Below are 13,403 nucleotides of genomic sequence, written 5' to 3'. Positions count from 1 at the left end.
ACTGTATTGAAAGTACTGTAAAGATGGAACCAGAGTGCTATGGGAAAAGGAAGTAACTCTTTATGTCTAGAGGAGTTTAGAAAGGACATGATACATAAGCTGAGCACTGATTAATAATCATCTGACAGAAAAGAGGGCAGATGAGAGCAATCTAGGCAGGGAACGTTAGCCCCATTAGCGAGTTTCTTAGTAACTTCGGGTTATACTTAAAGCCAAGTATGGATCATATGTGAAGAAGGGTTTGCTTTGCTACAAAGAACCAAAGCAGTGGTTAGACAGCTTTATATGCTAGGTTATGGGAATCTGAGGGCTTCCCTGATGGTAAAGAAGTCTCCTGCAATGCAGGAGGCCTGGGTTGGGAAGATCTGGAGAGGTGAACAGCTACCCCAGTATTCTGGCCTGGAGAATTCCCTGGACTGTATAGTTCACGGGGTCACTAAGAATTGGACACAACTGAGCAACTTTCACTTTGATGAGAATCTGAATGTCTTTACATGGACTTTCAACAATGGAGCAACAGCTAGCTAAGGCAAAAGACTACCTGAAATCAGTCTTAAATATTAATACATGCTCATCATGTGAGAACGTCTGGCTCACCTGCCATGCCTGGCTTCCTAGGGTTTGTACTGTGCTGTAGTATCACAGCCATCAGGAATGAGCCTCCTAGTCCCTTGGAATACATTTTCACAGCTTTAAACTTTTTTAGTCCTTTACACATTCATGCAGAATGAGGAATCCAATGATCACTTATAGTTGGGCTCCTTGGTGGAGTGAGGGCTGCTTTTTTTCTCAAAGAATGCTTAAAGGATAGTTTGGGTCATCACGGTTGAATTTTGTCAAAGTTTTTAAAATGTTGGAAACATGACTCATACAAAATGAATATGTGTCAAAGATTTATTGTAATAACTTATTAATAAAGGAGCCAGTTAGTTAAAGCTGGTTATAAGAGCATGTTGAAGAATTGGGTATTCATAGAGATTTGTAAAAGAAGACTAAGAGTAAAAGAGGAATGTTAGAATTAAAATATTAGATTTGATATAAAAGAGGAGAGCATTCAAACTGTACCCTTTGGGGTTATTTTTTCTATTGGATAATATCAAGCATATAATTTGAGATTCCAAGCTCATAATTGATAGTAATAACAATGCTTTATTTCCTTAGGCTAGGTAATGAAATAACTCTTGGATGAGACCACCAGCCCTGTTAGTTCCCAGTAATGCACTGAAAGTACGTGCCATCTACCTTCTTGCCTTTTTTCCAAGTAATTTTTCTTAACAACATTTCATGTTTCTAAAGCCAGGCATTTGAGCTGTCTTATCCCACCCCACCTCTGTCTGTCCCAGCATGCCTTTGTAAGCCTAACTGCCCTCTACGCCTTACTCTCTACGCATACCACTCTTTTCTACTTTAGAGCTATTGCCCACCCTGTCCCATCAGCCAAAGACCCTGAGGTTCATTGCCAGAGGTCAAAGAACAAGTTATCCTTCAAGGGGAAATGCAGTTGGTACCCTCTTCTCAGAATCAGTGCTGTAATGAATCCCACTTGACACTCTTCCAAATTACTTAGTACCAGTTTATCTTGGCTAGTCTAAAAAAAAATGGTTTCTTGGGATTTCACTATTTTATTTGCTTGGAACATCTCTAGAGACAGCCTGATGTAAAACTAAGTCTTCAGCTATTAATGCATTTGCTCTTGTTTAATTGGATTTGATGGCTTGGGCACACCTGCACAAAAGCTTTCAAGTGAAATGTGCATTTTGTTGTGTGAGCCTAATTTAAAACTGGCCCTAGGGGACATTTTGTACAATTGGTGGGAAATTTGTGATATCATGTTGAGACTTAAAGTGACTAAATTCAGCTTTGACTGAATTTTTTATGCAAAAAAATAAATTAAAAAAACCTTGGAAATTGGACCACAAAAAGAAGGCTGAAAGGTCATTAATTCTGACAGTTGATCATGGGACAAACTGCATATCCAAATGCAAAAGAATGAATTTGTTATTATACTAAGTGAAGTAAGCCAGATAAAGACAAATATCATATATATGTTTTATCTGAAAAACATGATACAAATAAACTTATTTACAAAACAGCAATAGACTCATAGACATAGCAAACAAGCTTACCAAAGGAGAGAGAGGGGTGAGGGACAAATTAGGAGTTTCAAATTAAAATATACAAACTGTTGTACTATATGTAAAATAGGTAACCAATAAGGACTTACTGTATAGCACAGGGAACTATACTCAATATCTTGTAATAACCTAAAATGGAAGAGACTATAAAAATACATATATAACTTAATCGCTTTGCAGTATATCTGAAACTAATACAATATTATAAATCAAGTGTATTTCAATGAAAAAATTTTAATGCAAAAAAAGTGAATTTCAACTACTACCTCACACAATTAGCTCAAAATAGACCAAACACCTAAATAAAACTGTAAAACTCTTAGATGAAAACATAGCTGTAAGTCTTTTTGACCATGAATTTGTCAGTGTTTTATTAAATTTGATACCAAGTGTTTTGTGTATTCTCCCCATCTCAGATGGAGTTTATTTCCTTCTTGTGCTAAATCTACTTGTGTCTAATCCATGGACTGTTTTCTGAACCCATCCTCTGATTTAACCTTGTTCGTGGGAGAGCCCAGAGGACACTCCTTTTATCAAAGCAGTCAAGAATGCACAGGTGAGAGAGGTACTAGCATCAAGCAAAAACAGTGATGACTGGTCTTTGGAATCTGGGGCTAACAGTGGAGATGCTCTTAGACAACCAGCCTTCCTCATAGGATGCAAAGATATCAATAATAGAGGCCAAGTGATATAGCATGTAACTCTTAAGAAGCAAAGTGGGCACAATTATCTTAACTACATGAAAGCTCTAGAATGGGTTAATAGAAATGGTGTATAGTCATTGTCTTACTTTATTTTCCCAACAGTCCAGTGAGGCAAATATTCGATCCCATTTTCTAGAGAATCTGCATGCAAGTCAAGGCTGAGAAGGACTGACACCTTTGCCAAAGATCCACAGAAATGCAGACCTGGCCTCAACTCCAGGGCCACCTACCACCCAAGTCCAAGTATTAGCATCAGACCACACTGCTTAGGAAAGAAGTATGAGAGACACTTCCAACCCTGCCAGTGGCTGATAGATCTCTGGGAGACAGAAACAGCATGAACTTATTCAGAGGAGGAACAGAAATGATGTATGTTGAAACTTGATTTTATGGAATTTTCATGAGAACTGAGAAGTTAGCACTGAACTGCTTAGATCTACTGCATAAAGCTGATGAATTGAACAGCACAAAGGGTGCTGTGGTACATCACCCAAATTCCCCTCTGGACTTATTAGGCACTTACCTCACTAGCAGCCCGTGGGTTCTAATCACAGGACATAGAGCTTCTGAAATTCCATACCATGCTCCATGCTTGACCTCGTCACAGCAGTGGTGCTCCTTTAAAATTGTGGAGGATCATCCTCCTATCCTTGAACACTCTAAACTCACTTGCTCCCTTTACTTCCTCAGAGAATCACGGGTCAACTACTACAAAAATTTCCTTTATCTTTACTCTGGCATCTGCTTTCTTCCCTTTAGGAAGCTCTCCTGCTCTTAGACTGAAAACCTGGCTGCTCTGTGTCTAGACAGTAGAAGTTCTGGAGATGAACAGTGCTGATGGTTGCACAACATTGTGAAGGTACTTACTGCCTCTGAACTGTGCGCCTAAATACAGGACGTATCATCAGTGTGTTTTCTTCATAAACTTGGAACTGCTACTTTCGTTCCTTTAAGAGATGGAAAATGTTAGCTATATAACCCAGTTGTTAACAACTTTCTTCTTTGCCGTTAAATCAGAATTACTTATTACCAGAAGACATCTGAGTTTATTTTTTACATGAAACAAAAATGTTAATACTTACTTCAAGGAACATGACAGTAACCACTAGGAAATAAATCTTATAAGATTTTTAAAATCCATCAGGTTTAGTTTAAAGTGATACAGATCTAATATAATTATTATTTTTTTTTTTTAGTTTTTTATTTTTAAAATTTTAAAATCTTTGATTCTTACATGTGTTCCCAAACATGAACCCCCCTCCCACCTCCCTCCCCATAACATCTCTCTGGGTCATCCCCATGCACCAGCCCCAAGCATGCTGTATCCTGCGTCAGACATAGACTGGCGATTCAATTCTTACATGATAGTATACATGTTAGAATGCCATTCTCCCAAATCATCCCACCCTCTCTCCCTCTGAGTCCAAAAGTCCGTTATACACAGCTGTGTCTTTTTTCCTGTCTTGCATACAGGGTCATTTGAATCAGTTCTGATGAGATGGATGAAACAGGAGCCGATCATACAGAGTGAAGTAAGCCAGAAAGAAAAACACCAATACAGTATACTAACACATATATATGGAATTTAGGAAGATGGCAATGATGACCCTGTATGCAAGATCTAATATAATTAAGTTGTCCATTCTATAATTATCAAAAACAGGATAATATATTAATATACTATTTCTTAGAACTTTCTTGGTGGTCCAGTGGTTAAGACTCTGTGCTGCCAATGCAGGGGACCCAGGTTTCATCCCTGATCGGGGAATAGATCCCACATGCCACGACTAAGAGTTCTAAAGATGCTGCACGCCACAATGAACACCAAATGTTCTACATGCCCCAGCCAAGAACCTGGCACAGCCAAATAAGTAAAGGGGTACAATATTTTAAATATATAAATATGTTGTTTCTTAACTAATTTATAATACAATGTAATATATAGCTAAAATTATAAATCACTTATAAAGCAAAGAGGATGATCAATGCATGGTTTCCTTGGGTAGAATGTACATATGGATGTGATGTAAATTCTGGCATTTAGCTTTTAAAAAAATAAAAAATCAAGTATGAAAATAGTAAATAACTCGATTATTTTCATTATAAGAAATCTTTTCCTATTTAATGAAGCAGAAAAGTATTTATTACTAAAAACTGATTAAACTAGCATGTAATTTCTTTCCTTTTTTCCCCCCAGGCCAAAAAACAAACCAAAAAACCCCTTCAGTTTTTAAAACAACAAAGATTTACCATAATAACAAATATTTCATGATATGATTTGATAAAAATTTTAACTACTTAGTCAAGTAATGTACAACAAATCTAAAATAAATCACTTAAAAGTTTTATCTGGGAGTTTTATCCAGTGTATCTGAAGAGACTTAGTAGTCCAATGAAAACATTCCAGGTATATTTAAAAGAATCACTGTCAATAGTTGATGCTTTTTTTCTTTCAGGAATGATCATTTAAATACCTGCTTACATTACATAAATACAGAAAGATATTTTTGGCATTCAGGATAGAATTTCTTATGTTTTTTTTAAATTGATAGTTGATTTACAATATCATGTTAATTTCAAGTGTATAAGAGTGATTTAATTATATACACACACACACACACACACACACATGCATATATACACATATATTCCTTTTCAGATTCTTTTCCCTTATAGTACTGTGTGTATGTCATTCCCAATCTCCCATTTTATCCCTCCTCCATCCCCTTTGGTAATCATAAGTTTTTTTCTAGGTCTGTGAGTCTGTTTTGTAAATATGTTCATTTATCATATTTTAGTTTTCATGTATAAGTGATATCATATGATATTTGTCTTTCTCTTTCTGACTTACTTAGTATGATAATCTCTAGGTCCATCAGCGTTGCTGCAAATGGCAGTATTTCATTCCTTTTATGACTTATGCTCATGCTTTTTTTGGTCTGCTCACAAGTGATTATCTAACAAGAGCTAGGCATTCTTGGGCAATAGGGGATAGAAGAGACAAAATTATTTAATAAAAGTTACCAATATTCCCACTGCCTCACTCTATCATTTATCTGAATTCAGAACTTGGGGCAGAGTGCCCTGTTCTTAATTTAACCTTACTCTTAATAGAAATGAGCCCAAGACAAAGAGAGATCGGAAACCCCCTCCAAGAGTAGAGAAGGTTAAGGTGTATGCCTTTTTCTTATAAAGGGACAAACCTAGATCAGACCTTATCCAGACCTAGATCAGACCAATGTTAGAAAATTTATGGGCAATGAGGACCTGGAAACATGTATCAAAGCCATAGGAAGGCCTTCTCATGCGCTCAGGGGTATCAGATCCTACTTTGCAAGACCACACATCGTAGTCACAATGGAACTGGTGAAGCGATATTGCCTCTTCACTGCCAAATTCAGCAGGAATTGGAGAAGTCCCTTCATCGGCCAGAAAAGGGAGGGACTATGACTTTTTAATGAGTAATTAATAATGAGTAATTAATAATACCTTTCTTCTTAATTTGTACACGGTTTTCATGAATACACTGTTTATTTTTGTGTACTGTTGCTTTTATTATTTATGTCTAGTGCTCACACACACTGGTTTTCATGTTTATTTGACATTAAAGATCTTTTAATTCTTTTAATAGTTAGCCAAAATTTGATTTTCTTTTTAGAACTGTTTTGTTTGAAGATCTGTAATCACTTTGTGATTTTAAGTTCCTTTATTGAGACTACTCCCAACACTTTTTAAAGGCTCAATCTACCTAAACTCTTACGCTTGGGAAATGGCTCAAGAGACGCTAATTTATCAACATAATGAGATACCATGCAGTCAACAGCAATGTTGAAGGCAAACAATATGGACTTGCACAATAGCATCTTTCTAAAAAATTGTTTTGCTTTATAGTTGACAAATTTGTGTTTTATGTGTACAGCATAGTGATTCAGTTATAGTGATACATATATTCATTCTTTTTCAGATTCTTTCCCCATATAATTTAATACAGAATATTAAGTAGAGATCCTGGTGCTATACAGTAGGTCCTTGTTGGTTATCTATTTTGTATTTAGTAGTGTGTGTATATTAATCCCAAGCTTAAATAGCATCTTAAATGCAGAAACTAGAACACTGATTAGAGTGAGTCAGATTATTTCAGTTCAGAGTTGAATTGGAAAAATTTAACATATTAAGTTGGGAGAAACATGAGGAATTTTTCCGTTAAGTCATTTTCTTCAACGTGGTTAAAATATGTGTTATACAATAAAAATATGCAGTGTATGTCAAGAGCAGTGATCATTGTTAACGAGTAAACTAAAATATTCCTTGAAAATTGATTAATAAAGAAAAGGACTTTCAAAGGGCAAAGAGCTTAAGTTATAAAAGGGAGAGTTGGTTATGGAAAAAATGTATTCCACAAAAGCCTGCCGAAAAGACTCAAAAAACATCTCTCCTGAGGGTAAATTCAAGAAAGGCCAAGGTAATAGGCTCCCAGAGTAACCAACAGATCTGTAGAATGCAGATCCAAGGACCTGTTGCTATTGATAAGCTCGAATATTTTGACATTCCCGCCACACACACAAAGGGAGAAAACCAGATATGGCAAAGGGAAATGTTGTGTATTTAAGCTCAACAACCACATATCAAATGTGTGTAAATCTCTGCCTCTGTGTTACAGCCTTTGCCCCCTGCTCAAGAATTCTCCTCTTCTGACCCTCCTTCCTGGGATCCTAGGTAAGGAAGCTTGAATTGGGGAGTAGATGGTCCTTCCTTGTTAACCTGTGTGTACTACTTGGATTCTGCCTCTGTTCTGGCACCTCACTGGGATGTGCGGGCCAGCGAAGCTGAACTTAAGCTCTGCTGCCTGGGAGATCTCCTCAGGCCACGGTTACTCTGCAGCTCAGTTGCCTTATTGGCTCTGATGTCATGTTGATGTAGCGCCGTGTGGGATAGAGCTCCACTGTGTCGTGCAGCTGTCTGGTGATGCGCCGCTGTGCTGGTGGTGACAGCATGTAAAAGGAATTCCATGTCAGATGGAGTGCCACGTTGGCAGCAGTACCACAGTGGATGTAGCACCATGTTGGCAGTGGAACCAAGCAGAAGAGGGCATGTTGGTGGACCATCAGGGATTACTGAGTGCTGCACAGGCTTTCTAAGTGGCTGCTCCAGGGAACCCAGGACAAAACGTCTACTCTAGGATTTCTCAGCTCAGTATCAGGTCAGTCGCTCAGTCATGTCCGACTCTTTGCAGCCCCACGAACCGCAGCACGCCAGGCCTTCCTGTCTATCACCAACTCCTGGAGTTCACCCAAATCCATGTCCATCGAGTTGATGATGCCACCCAACCATCTCATCCTCTGTCATCCCCTTCTCCTCCTGTCCTCAATCTTTCCCAGTGTCAGGGTCTTTTCAAATGAGTCACACTTCAAAACTGTGGGTCCTTAATATATATATTGTCCTTGGAAATTCAACACTGAGAGAAGTGTAGAACTAGAGCCCCTATCTCTGACATCCTCCTCTCTTCCAAAAAAATCATAAGAAAGTAAAAATCACCCACCTATTCCACCCTACATAGATAGCTACTGATCATATTTGCATAATAATATTATTTGTGTATATATTTGAGTGAAATGGCACACATTATACATGTTTTATAGTATTTTTATTTAATAGTATATCTGTCAGTCTTTAGAGTGTGGGTAATTTAATTTTTATTAAATATAATTGATCTACAATGTGTTAGTTTCAAGTGTACAGTAAAGTGATTCAGATATATATAGATACATGTGCACACACACAGTCTTGTCTTAACTCTTTGCAACATGAACTGTAGCCCACCAGGCTCTTCTGTCCATGGAGTTTTCAAGGCAAGAATACTGGAGTGGATTGCCGTTTGCTGCTACAGGGGATCTTCCTGACCCAGGGATCGAACCCACAACCCACATCTCTTGCACCTCCTGCATTGGCAGGCAGATTTTTTACCACTGCACCACCTGGGAAGCCATATATATATATATTCTTTTCAGTTTCTTTTTTATTATAGGTTAACATAAGATATTGAGTATAGTCCCCTGTGCTATACAGTAGGCCCTTGTTGTTTATCTGTTTTACATATAGTAGTGTGTATATTTTAATCTCAAACTCCAAATTTATCCCTCCCCACGTTTCCCCTTTGGTAACCATAAGTTTTTTTTCTATGTCTGTGAGTCTATTTCTGTTTTGTAAATTATCTTTATTTTTATTGGCTATATACTCCTCTGTAGTATAAATGTACAACTCCTTTAATCGATCCCCTCTTCATTTTGGGTGCTAACAGTTGTTCGCTCTCATATACAGGGGTGTTTATCCTTGCAGAGAAATCTGTTCACCACCATGATGTTTTCATTAGTAAATTTCCTAGAATTAGAATTTCTGGTTCAAGGGATAAGCTGAAGTGATGCATGCTCATGGTGAAAATTCAAACAACACAGAAGTTTATATAGCTGATAGGTATGTACTCTTCCAGCCTTTTCTCTCTGCATGTTCCCACACTATGTGTACGCGCGCACGCACACACACACACGCTCATAAAAGGTAAAGCGGTATCCTATTATGCATACTGTTCCAAAGCTTGCTGTTTTATAAGAAGTACAGTAGATGATGAACATCCTCCTGGTATATACGTTTACCTCGTTTTAAGTTGCAAAGATTCCAGAATATAGGTATATTTTGTCAGCCATTCCTGTGTGGACAGACATTTAAGTTGTTTACAATTTTTCTCTCATAAATGTGGTGACAGTAAATACTCTTGTTAGTAGAACTTTCACATGTGTAATTCTGTAGGATAAATTTCTAGAAGTGGATTTCTAGGTCAAAGGGTGTTAGGAATGTACTGAAGTTCAGTCTCAGTGTTGGTTTTCTACCAAAATCTGATTTTTAAGTTTGGCTTTAGCCAAATATCAAAATGCTTACCTCATGATCACTTCTGATTTCCTTAACCTTGTCATCAGTGCTCACATGGTAGCCTGGATGTCAACAAAATTCCTGCTTTACTATTGACTCTGGTTTGTAGAATAATGCCCTCCCCCAAAGATGTCCATTTCTAATATCTGAAGGCTGTGAATATGGTAAGTTACATGGCAAAAGGGGATCAAAGATGCAGACAGAATCAAGTTTGCTAAAATAGCTTATCCTGGATTATCTGGATGGGGACAAGAAGGAAGCTGGAAAGGAGGGTCAGAGGGAGTCAAGACTATGGAAGAACAGTCAGAGAGATGGCTCTGAAGATGGAGTAAAGGGGCCACAAGCCAAGGAATATAGGCAGCTTCTAGAAACTGGAAAAGGCAAAGAAATGGATTCTTCCCTTCTGTTACATTCATTTTAGCCCCCATGTTAGACTTCAAACTATAAAATAGTAAAGTTGTATTTTTTCAAGGTATTAAGTTTGTGGTAATTTGTTACCAGGGCTTCCCTGGTGGCTCAATGATAAAGAATCCACCTGCCAGTGCAGGAGATCAAGAGATGTGGGTTCAATCCCTGGGTCGGGAAGATCTGAAGTAGGATGTGGCAACTGGTTCCAGTACTCATGCCTGGAAAACTCCATGGACAGAGGAGCCTGACAGGCTACGGTCTGTGGGATCACAAAGAGTCGGACACAACAGACCACACACACACAATTTGTTACAACAGCAATAGAAAACTAATATAGTGATCAGAAGATTTCTGGGCTCACAGAGCAAATCTGGTTAAGTAAGTAGCATGGAAAATCAATGAAGAAAATATCTGTTGAGTGTCCAACAATGGAACACACATGGTAAAGATCGTGGGCAGTTTTGGAGTCATAAGCATATAGTGTTTGGTCTGTAGCCTTCAGCAGTTTCTTCAGAGTCCCTTTAGTGCATAAGGATGTGTTGGTGAAAGGCGGAGATGGACGACTTTCATCACTTTTCTTCAGGCAAAGAATTACGTGACCTGTCTGAGATTCAGGAACTGTCTTGTCACACATATACAAGTTGCTCAAACAAGAAACTGCAGCCATTAGGTGCAACAGGATAACAAGAAACCTTATCACTATATTTTGATAATACCAGCATAGTAGGACTTACTAACAACCAATGGTTGCTTACAACAAAAATAGTTTGCAGGAACCAGATAAAGGGAACTGAAACCAATTTAATTTCCTCTCTTTGGTTTTTAAAAAAAACTGGGACCAGGCATACTTTCCTGTCCTTATACACTGAGAACAGGCAAAAATAACTTGGCTGTTTGCTTCAGTAAATACTTGATCCTAGAAGACTGTGAACGAGCAGAAGGAGCTTACTTGACAAAACTAGCATTTTACTCATCAATATTTGCTTAAAGGCTATTGCCTCACAGTGCCTATCAATCCAAAATTATTGTTATAAACTCTGCCAAATTTCAGTCAGTTTCCTGCTTTGCAAGATGTTCCTTAAATCTACCCAGTTTGGGTCCTGTGTGTGTGTTAGTCACTCAGTTTAGTCCAGTCACTCAGTCGTGTCCGACTCTTTGCGACCCCATGAATCTCAGCACACCAGGCCTCTCAGTCCATCACCAACTCCTGGAGTTCACCCAAACTCAGCATCGAGTCTGTGATGCCATCTAGCCATCTCATCCTCTTTCATCCCATTCTCCTCCTGCCCCCAATCCCTCCCAGCATCAGAGTCTTTCCCAATATGAGTCAACTCTTCACATGAGGTGGCCAAAGTATTGAAGTTTCAGCTTTAGCATCAGTCCTTCCAAAGAACACCCAGGACTGATCTCCTTTAGAATGGACTGGTTGGATCTCCTTACAGTCCAAGGGACTCTCAAGAGTTTTCTACAACACCACAGTTCAAACACATCAATTCTTCGGTGCTCAGCTTTCTTCACAGACCAACTTTCACATCCATACATGACCACTGGAAAAACCATAGCCTTGACTAGACAGACCTTTGTTGGCAAAGTAATGTCTCTGCTTTTGAATATGCTATCTAGGTTGGTCATAACTTATCTTCCAAGGAGTAAGCGTCTTTTAATTTCATGGCTGCAGTCACCATCTGCAGTGCTTTTGGAGCCCCCCCAAAAAAAGTCTGCCACTATTTCCACTGTTTCCCCATCTATTTCCCATGAAGTGATGGGACCAGATGCCATGATCTTCGTTTTCTGAATGTTGAGCTTTAAGCCAACTTTTTCGCTCTCCTCTTTCACTTTCATCAAGAGGCTTTTTAGTTCCTCTTCACTTTCTGCCATAAGGGTGGTGTCATCTGCTTATTTGACGTAATTGATATTTCTCCCAGCAATCTTGATTTCCAGCCTGTGCTTCTTCCAGCCCAGCATTTCTCATGATGTACTCTGCATGTAAGTTAAATAAGCAGGGTGACAGCCTTAACGTACTCCTTTTCCTATTTGGAACCAGTCTGTTGTTCCATGTCCAGTTCTAGTTCCTTCCTGACCTACATACAGGTTTCTCAAGAGGCAGGTCAGGTGCTCTGGTAGTCCCATCTCTCTCAGAATTTTCCACAGTTTATTGTGATCCACACAGTCAAAGGCTTTGGTATAGTCAATAAAGCAGAAATAGATGTTTTTCTGGAACTCTTTTGCTTTTTCCATGATCCAGTGGATGTTGGCAATTTGATCTCTGATTCCTCTGCCTTTTCTAAAACCAGCTTGAACATCTGGAAGTTCATGGTTCATGTATTGCTGAAGCCTAGATTGGAGAATTTTGAGCATTACTTTACTAGCGTGTGAGATGAGTGCAATTGTGTGGTAGTTTGAGCTTTCTTTGGCATTGCCTTTCTTTGGGACTGGAATGAAAACTGACCTTTTCCAGTCCTGTGGCCACTGCTAAGTTTTCCAAATTTGCTGGCATATTGAGTGCAGCACTTTCACAGCATCATCTTTCAGGATTTGAAATAGCTCAACTGGAATTCCATCACCTCCACTAGCTTTGTTCGTAGTGATGCTTTCTAAGGCCCACTTGACTTCACATTCCAGGATGTCTGGCTCTAGGTGAGTGATTACACCGTCATGGTTATCTTGGTCATGAAGATATTTTTTGTACAGTTCTGTGTATTCTTGCCACCTCTTCTTAGTATCTTCTGCTTCTGTTAGGTCCATACCATTTCTGTCCTTTATTGAGCCCATCTTTGCATGAAATGTTCCCTTCAGTTCAGTTCAGTTCAGTCGCTCAGTTGTGTTCGACTCTTTGCGACCCCATGAATCGCAGCACGCCAGGCCTCCCTGTCCATCACCAACTCCCGGAGTTCACTCAGACTCACGTCCATCGAGTCTGTGATGCCATCCAGCCATCTCATCCTGGGTCGTCCCCTTCTCCTCCTGCCCCCAATCCCTCCCAGCGTCAGAGTCTTTGCCAATGGGTCAACTCTTCGCATGAGGTGTCCAAAGTACTGGAGCTTCAGCTTTAGCATCATTTCTTCCAAAGAAATCCCAGGGTTGATCTCCTTCAGAATGGACTGGTTGGATCTCCTTGCAGTCCAAGGGACTCTCAAGAGTCTTCTCCAACACCACAGTTCAAACACATCAATTCTTCAGCACTCAGCCTTCTTCACAGTCCAACTCTCACATCCATACATGACCACAGGAA

At 39.1% G+C, this 13,403-nt stretch overlaps 1 long non-coding RNA gene across 6 annotated transcripts in view; it reads left to right on the top strand.

Moving 5' to 3' along the window:
• LOC102173511 overlaps window positions 1-13,403 on the top strand; it is a 55,341-nt gene that overhangs the window by 14,020 nt on the left and 27,918 nt on the right. For 5 of the 6 annotated variants that reach the window (XR_001919966.1, XR_001919967.1, XR_001919970.1 and 2 more), the window contains exons 2-3: window positions 3,599-3,698; window positions 7,500-7,555. This is a non-coding gene — a long non-coding RNA (uncharacterized LOC102173511). Of the gene's footprint in view, window positions 1-1,161; window positions 1,228-2,551; window positions 2,692-2,975; window positions 3,209-3,598; window positions 3,699-7,499; window positions 7,556-13,403 lie in introns of all 6 variants that reach the window. The other variant, XR_001919969.1, reaches the window with a different exon arrangement.

The sequence above is a fragment of the Capra hircus genome, chromosome 22, assembly GCF_001704415.2.
Source record: "Capra hircus breed San Clemente chromosome 22, ASM170441v1, whole genome shotgun sequence".
Lineage (NCBI taxonomy): Eukaryota > Metazoa > Chordata > Mammalia > Artiodactyla > Bovidae > Capra > Capra hircus.
Note: the sequence above shows the minus strand (reverse complement) of the source record. Positions and strands in the feature narration are given on the sequence as shown.